Raw genomic sequence first — 8909 nt, 5'->3', positions numbered from 1 at the left:
ACGGGAGGTCGTAACCTCCCGTAAAGTTATCGGAGAGTCGCAAATGTTGAAAAACCAAAAGAAAATGGCGGCTGGGGGCGGACTTTTCTGCTTAGCGCGAAGACCAAGATTATATCAAAGACGCCCCTTTCTAGCCGATATGGCTGACTGTGAAGTCATTGAACGTTTTCGGCTCTCGCGAGGAAGGATAGAGTGGCTCGTTGAGCAGCTTAAGGAGGAACTACAGAGAAACACGACAAGAAGCTGCCCACTGTCTCCGGAAACCAAGGTGAATATCATAAGTAGTTGTTGTTGTTTTATTGTATACCGTTTGAAGGCGTTTGCATGGAAACACTATATATAACTGTGAAGTTCTATTTAATTTTTTTTTTTTAACTAACAAACGGCAGTGGAGAAAATTATTGAGTAGATAAACACTTTGTCATGTTAAGGCTAATCACTCGCCGCGAGTAATGACTTTAAAATGGCTTCCTTGTATGAACGTTGAAATGGGTTCCTGTCACGCAAACCTGATCTTACTGCAAGGCAAACCTGTTTCCCGTGTTTTAATTGCAGATGTTTTTTTTTTGTTTTTTTTTTTGGAGGAAATCAGTTAACTGACATTATACAGATAGAAATAAACATCATACAGTACAGCGATCGCGGAGACTTGCATTAAACGCGGCCGGGTTGCACAAATGCTGACAATTGTTGCTTATGGCATTAGCTGAGTGATACACGAACGAGTGTACTGTGCTTATGATGGATAAACGAAAAGAATAGACTTTAAAATTCTTCTCCCCAATCACATAATTGGTTCGGTCGCATTGTTAATGATATTAGCTTGCTTTATGCAAGATAACTCGATTGGAGGTCGGAGAAAATTACGCATGACATTCACTGAAGAAAATGATTAAATCACTCTAAAAAAAAACTTTTAAATTCCATTCTTTTTCACAATATTCTGTACATTTACTTAAGAGAAATTCCCGTCAGTATAAACTGCGGAAATTAAGTGTTTGTAGCTAAATTTAAAGATTTAGGTTTACATTGTTTCCTCGGTGGTCCGCATGTGTTGTTTGCTTGCTCTCTGAATATTCTGATTAGGGATCTGATTAGGCAAGTGTAAGCAGATCATTGCTTGCTGTCTCCAGGTGCCTGGAGAGAATGTCTCAAGACTGGATAGTGTTTCCCACACGAAATACTGATTTGAATGTAAGTAATGCTTGAAGCTTAACTGTAAATTACAGAATAGCCAACGTGTAGAAAGGTTTGAAAAATGTTAACTTAAATATGTGGGCAAATTTCAATTCTCAATAGTTTCTCAATCTAAAGCAAAGCAGGTGCTCTTACTGGTTGATTTATTGTCTACTATTTGCCCATGGGTGTACACTTATGACATTTGTGGTTCTGTGATGTAGCTCAATGAAAGGACTTCTTTAATGCTCCAATGTATCAATGAATATGTTATAAAACAAGTGGTAAATGCCACAGCTGTACACTTTTGAGTTATGGATGTACTTAGGAAGTTTGCTAGGCACTCAAGCCTTCAGTTGCCTTGGGTGACTCTCATGCTTCTTTTGGGCTCTGCAACCTCCTGCTTGCATCTATAACTCTGTAATGTAGGCTATGGCATTTACCATTTGTTGATTTGGTTTAGGAATTTAATGGATGAATCCAAGAACAAAAACAGTTACAAGGTTTACTTTCTGGACTTTCTTTTTGAAGGTGAAGGGAATGGGAGACATTCAACCCTTGAAGTCTAAAGAAATTAGATGAGTATGATGCCTGAAATTTATAGAAATTGAATACTTTGTTCTTGTCCTATAGGCAACAATGGCTGACTTTTACACTATAGCAGGAATGCCCCGGGTAATTGGGGCTGTGGATGGCTCCTTGATACCCATCAGGGCTCCAAATAATCAGGAACATTTGTATGTGTGCCATAAGGGCTTTCATGCTATAAACACCATGGCAGTGTGCAATGCACGACTGTTCTTCACCAACTTTGTGTGTAGATGGCATAGCAGTGTCCATGACTCAGCCATTTTTTCTGCCAGCATGCTGCACATACACCTAGAAGGCGGTGGCGGAAGAAATGGTTGGCTACCGGGGGATCGTGGATATGGCATCCAGCCATATTTGCTGACCCCTTTCAGGCCCGATAGTGTGTCCACACAACCCCAAAGGAAGTACCAGAAGGCTCACACTAAAACACGGAACACCATTGAGAGGGCCTTTGGCCTATGAAACCTAGGTTTCGTTGCCTTGACATTTCTGGTGGGGCACTACAATTTGAACCAAGTCGTTGTTGCACTATTATTAAATAAATTTTAATACACCTACCTTTCACACCTTTGCGTTCTAAAATAATAACGTAATCATGTCATCCCTAATCGGGAAGTATGAGAAAGAATCACTAGAAATGACAAGACTCCTAGACAAGAACGAAATTGTCGATCGAAGTCTTCGAATCAAGCCAAAAAAGGCAATTGATCCTCATTTTCAAGTAATATGGCTACGCAAAATGACGATCTGGAAATATTTCCGTCTAACTCCATACTAATAAAAAACAAAGCCGAAGTCCCAAAGGAAATCTGTAGTTTTGCCTCTGCTTTTCTTTCTCCAAGAATTGAATGCATAATAAAGTATGGGGTTATACGGGAATCTCGACGATCTCTCTCAATTATTGATAATTTGCTCTCCTCTGATACAACGTTAACTTTGAAGTTAAACTTCGCGGTGTTCTTCAAAAATCATCACAGTTGCAACGACAACAATCGAACGTTGAGCCCGTCGAATACGTTATCGAATGATGAGACCGTCGAAAACTTCGCGGTGTTTTTCAAAAAGCGTCACGGCAGCAAATATGACAGCCGAATGTCGAGACCGTCGAATACGCTATAGTCCCAAGTCTTTCTCCTTCTCTCGTGCACGAGCGTGAAGCGTGCGCTGGAGATTGGTAACAACCCGCTATTTCATCGGGCCCGGTAAATACCGGGAAAATTTACGGGTGCTTCGAGAAACGCTATTTCGGGCTCGGTAGAATTTCCCGTTAAACATCCCGATAAGTTATCGGGCCCGGTAGTTACCGGGACTTTCGAGAAACGGGCCCCAGGCGCGTAACGTGGTCATTTTTTCAAGTACGTACAAGTATATATGATCTAGAAATATACTGCGTTGTTTATTTCTTGTTCGAAATAGTCCTATGAATACAAGCAAAGAACAAAGCGTCTTGCCCTTACTTTGGGCAAATTGGCGCAAACACAACATTGTTTTCCAAATTTTCCAGTCACTTTAAGTACGCACGTACGTATATGCGCATAGGACGCTACGCGCCTACGGACACGACATTTGAGCGTCACAGAAGCTGCATTCCTATTAATGATGTAAACACCGTATTGGCGCTGAAAAAGCACCATATTTCGTTCCTTAGTGTAAAGTAATTGTCCCGTAAATATGGCCTCAGAGATTTTGATGTGAAACTTTATCACATGGCTCCGAAATCAGGAGGGAAGAGAGAAAATTTTGCCTAAACTACGGACGAGCAATGGAATCTGGAGCTTCCGACCATACTGGCTGGAACAGGAAGCGAATTAAGCAGTATGTATTGGAATGGTTTGGTATTTAGTATTGATATAAATGTATTAGCTAAAAGCCTACTCTGTAGTATAAAACGCCAATTAGATACCGATCTATAAGCCCTCACAGTTTTCTCAAGCTTAGAAGTTGAACTACTTCTAAAGAACAACTCGGAGTCTTGTAAAGAAATCAAAATACTTTGTGAATTTGAAGACGGGATAGCGTTCACTTACTCAGGAGATCAAAAGGCAAAGTTCTTCTGTCCTTCTGTGAAAAATGTTAAAGCCTTGATGGGCTGGGGTTAGGAAGCAGCAAGTGATGGAACGGATGAAACGTGTTCTTTTACGCAAGTTCGTGGCATCTGTTCTAATGGAGAAGACTCTAGTCGTATCGGATGTTGCTACAGGTTGCTTTAAACTAGCATCGGGACTCAGTTGTTCTGTGTCGTTCTTACAAGTCCTTGGAAGTCTCTAAAACAGTTTTGTACTAAGCCCAAATTAAAGCATAGAGAAAGCACATATCTCTTGAAGATGCCGCAGACGAAGTATCGTATGTAAATGACAACATCACAAAGACCATTTCCGAGGTGAAACAAAGGCACAGTATAAAGGAAACCACAGCGACCAAAGGCCCTGAAGGAATTGTGTCTGATAAAACTCAAGTCTAACTTAAAGTTCTCGAAGAAGAAATACGCCTCCTACACAACAGCATAGCTTCAATTAACAACGATTATCTCGAAGACATTGAAGTGTGCACATTACTCATAACATTTGCGGAGAATCTACACGCAGTTTCCCATTTTAAGGTTGAGACTTTCACCGTATTGCAGCATTGACAAGACTTTGAAATAATTACTAAGGAGTCGTTGAATAGAGTAACAAAATGGGCAGCCAAGTATTTTACTCATGAAAAATCCTACTATCCTGTTCCTCAGACCAATATGGAGTTTGCAAATGTCAATTTTATAAAGCTTTATAAAGACTGTTAATTAAGACTCATTGCAGCAATATACAAAATGGCTGAATTACAGAACTCTTTACAAAACATATAATACTAAAATATAATACAATAAATCCAAGAATACTAAAAGGAATAATTATAGAAGCTACTAGGTATACTTATGCGTGACAAACTCTTGCGTGCGCTTGGTTCTACAAGTAGGACGCATGAAGCGGCTAATGCCAGATCTAAGATTATAATTATGCACAACCCCTTCCTGTTTGGGGAGCATAAAATGCAAGGGGTAAGTCTCATTCTGGAGTCTATCAATATAAACCTGGCATAGATGGGCGCGTCTGTCACTTAGCCGGAGCTGTTAAATTAAGGACATTTAATGCCTCGGTGTAATTCATCACAAAAAAAAATGATGCGCATAGCCCTTCTCTGAACGCTCTCAATCTTCTAAGATAGAAAATCTGGTATATTCTGCCAGACAGGGGCAGCATATTCTAGAACAGGATGAACAATGGTTGTATAAACCTTAGCCAGTGAAGTTGGAGCTGCACCACATTGCTTAAGGACCCTTAAAGAGTAAAGCCTTCTGTTTCCCTTTTGCACTAGAGCTTCTACACGATGGTTCTATTTCAGATCATTGCTTACATTAACGCCCAGTAACTTATATGTCGTGACTCTCTCAACCGCGTTACTACCAATTACAATAGGATTCACAATAAAATTATGATTACTCATAAAATTAATTAGCATTTCCTTGCATTTAGTAGGGTTCAATTTCATTTTGTGATCTTCAGAAAAGGCATAGATATCGTTTGTAACAAAATTGAGTAGCCTGGCACTGTTCATGGGGATTATTTCAAAGGCTGTGGTATCATCAACAAACTTTATTCTAAGGTTCCATTAGCACAATAAATTTGTCATGATTGTAAACAAAATGACTCCTAACCTAGTGCCCTGTGGTATACCGCCCTTGGGAGTTTTCCACTCAGATATAATGTTCTCAATCCTCGCAGCCTGAGTCCTGTAACATAGAAAGGCAATTATCCAGTTAACTGGAACAGGGTGCACATGCATGTTCCTTAGCTCGTCAATCAGCACATTGTGATCAATCATATCAAAACCTTTAGAGTAGTCAGCAAAGAGAAGCCTAGCACCACAACTCCCTGTATCCACTACCTCATATACAGCCTGCAGCAAATAGACTAACGCGTCAGTGGTGGAATGCCCTGCACGAGCAAACTGACGAGGGTCGATCTGATGAGACACTTGTGTAATCAAGCGGTCTTGTGTGAATTCCTCAAGCACCCCACGATGGGCTGCAAATCGCTCTCTATCTGCTGCGGGGGTGATATTTTAGGGATTGGGTTCAGCAATGAGGCCTTCAAGGGATCAGGAAAATAACCCTCGATCAGGGATGTGTTATAAATATCCTTGACAACTAGTGCAAGTGGACTTTTTGGCGGGACTAAGGAGCGATTTTCAGCCAGTAGGGCTCAGCAGCGACAAAGGAGCCGTTCAAGCTACTTCGGAAGGTGGGAATGTGACAGATGTTACATTTTTTGACGACTGTATCGTTGAAAAGACACTGTTGCTGAGGTGCGAACATATGCAGACAAATATGACACGTACTCAGAAAACGACTTTTCTGACCGAGAGAATAAAGATAGTACCCCAATTACGTTTTCTAGATCTTGACGGCCAATTCGGGCCTATTTTCGCTTGGATGTCTAAAATACGCTTACAGTAGAAGTCTCTAATAACCTAATTGAAAAGTAGAAAAAGGAACATTCCTTTCCGATCATTTCATCGGAGCCAATCGCAATCGACGCATTGTAAAACAAAACATAAAACCATACTGGTAAGATCAAATAAAACGAGAATTTTAATTTTACCACGTAAACATAACGTTACAATTCTAGTGTTTGCGCGCAAACAGTCTTGGGTATAGCGTTAAAACAGTTGCGATGGCCAGCGGCCGCTCCACATACTATTGTATTAGAGGACTCTTCACAAGTTTGTTTTCTTTCTGACAATCTTCTTTCTACCGTTTTTACCGGCTAAGTAGTTGAAAAGAAACGTTTCAATTTTGCGCACGGGCATACAGAAGTTTGTGTGCAGAAGAGTTGTGACTTACCTAAACACCCTTCCGACTGAGAGTCACTTGGAAGATCTTGGAATTATTTTATTCCAGAATCGAGAAAAAGGACTTCTTCTTTTATCAATTCTCGATCTAATTTTCGAGTTTAAGCTGTATGTGCCTGTTTAGCCAAATATAGGGTCGGAAAGTAATAATTAACTCGTCAAGTTAATCATTAACAGTCATTTTAATTGACAACTGACAAATGGCCTAAAATATAACTGAGAACTGATAAATATATGTTATTGACCAGCCGAAGGTCCGTATTGGGAAAATTGGGAAAAACTGTGCCCGATCGAGGTCTTAGATTAAATGACTATGCGACGATATTCTCGTTGTAGTGTATGTCCATATTTGGTATTTCCTTATTTGGAGGTGAACATGTGCTTAGTGAAAGGAATGCCATCTTTAATAGAGGATTAAAACCTGGTGTGTTGTGAAAAGCGTGTCTTTGATTGATCCAACTACGCTACACTCGTAAAAAGAAAAACACTTGGAGATCTTACGAAGGTATTGTTTATTTGCAACGACGATTAATCTCCGAAGATTTACCTCTGTTCCGTTTTAAAATGTCGCGGAAAGTCAAATTGTAAGTGAATGCAGATGTGTGCTTTGGAGTTGTCAGTCTGCTTGTTTGTTTTCTTGTAATGGTGTGTGTAAATCGGTTTTTCTTCCGCCGAAAAGGTGAAGTCAGTGAGACTCTTTCCAGCTAGACACAAGGGGATTTAATGCGACTTTTATTCATCGAGTTCCATCGGTTACTGCTGTAAAATTTAAGGTAGAAATGCACAAATTCACAAACGAACAAATTGTGTTGAAGAATTCAGATATTAACAATTGAGAGTCACATTGATTAACGTAATTGTTACTGCAACTACCTCTCGTTTTAACTTTCTGAGTTACTTTTTGTGAAGGATTATCAAATAACAAATCGTTTTTAGGCTGCGTTTCAATCTTTTTATAAAAAAGTTTAGTACCACAAAATTCATCTCGAAATCAATTTTTGCCGAAAAACCAAAGTGATTTGAGGGCGAGAGAGAAGAAAGAATAAATATTATTCATCGCCAAAAGGTTGTGACCGAAGTCTGCTTAAAAATTCTGCCTAGCCGGTAAAATGGGATATATTTGTGAAAAATTGCGAGGAAGCTTGAGATATTCTGCAAAATGACACAAGCGAAACGGATGCCGCCCGCTGCCATTTCTTGAAGACAACATCGACCTTGTTTGGTCTGGCTGTTACTAAAATTAGGAACGGGGAACGGGGAACGGGGAACGGGGAACGGGGAACGGGGAACGGGAACGGGAACGGGTGTACAGCGGTAACCCGCCTGAGAATTCTAAATGGCGGAGTAAAGGAAACTAAAAGGGTCTGGCAACTAGTTTTGAGCACTTGCTATTCGAACGCGCTCGTCGGAGCAAAAAGCACGGACGGTAAGTGTAGGTTTTATTGAAGGATTTTACTTTGAAATGTTGAGTACCTCATAAATTTAGTTTTTGTCTGGCACACATTGCAGGTTGCAAAGAAATCAAATCCTCGGAGAGGTGAGTATCTTACAATTCATGTACAGCATTTGAACAATCCACTCAGAACTACAAGCTCGCGGCATTTATTCTTGAATTCATAGAGTAATTGTACTGCAAGATAATGAAGTTTACCTCTAATATCTTCACCGTTACAACCTAGCAATATCAATAATGCTGTAAAGCAAACAGCTGAATGACTTTCACGCCTATTATGGGAATCACTTTCTCTTGAATATAATCAATGCAGTGTAAATATTACTGTAAGCATTTGCATGAATTTGAATTCATACACCTACATTCTTGAAGACATAACTGATGTTTTCCTGTTAAATTAAAGGTTATTAAAAGTTCTGTCAATGTTTGATTTCTCTATTGTTTACATGGAAGTTTATGGGTCGATACAAAGATATGTTCCTGATTTTTTTTTGCGGTAAGGTAAGCAGATATTTGTATGTAGTAATTTTAATAACTAGGCTGGTTATCACGTTTCCTAGCTCATTTCTGTCAATACAAGATATTACCTCCTTGCTACTTATCTGCAAAAAGTGCTGTTAGGCAATGCAAACAACCAACATACCCAAACTCTGCCAAAAGATGCAGATTTCAGGAAAGAGTAAACAAAGAGAGACGTCAGAACAAATGTTGGCAGCCATTGCAGAAACGTTGACTTCGAATTCTCGCTTCGGAATACTTGGCTTCGTGGCTTCGCCTGGGCAATTCCTGTTTGGAGTCA

The sequence above is a fragment of the Stylophora pistillata genome, chromosome 7, assembly GCF_964205215.1.
Source record: "Stylophora pistillata chromosome 7, jaStyPist1.2, whole genome shotgun sequence".
Taxonomy (NCBI): domain Eukaryota; kingdom Metazoa; phylum Cnidaria; class Anthozoa; order Scleractinia; family Pocilloporidae; genus Stylophora; species Stylophora pistillata.
Note: the sequence above shows the minus strand (reverse complement) of the source record.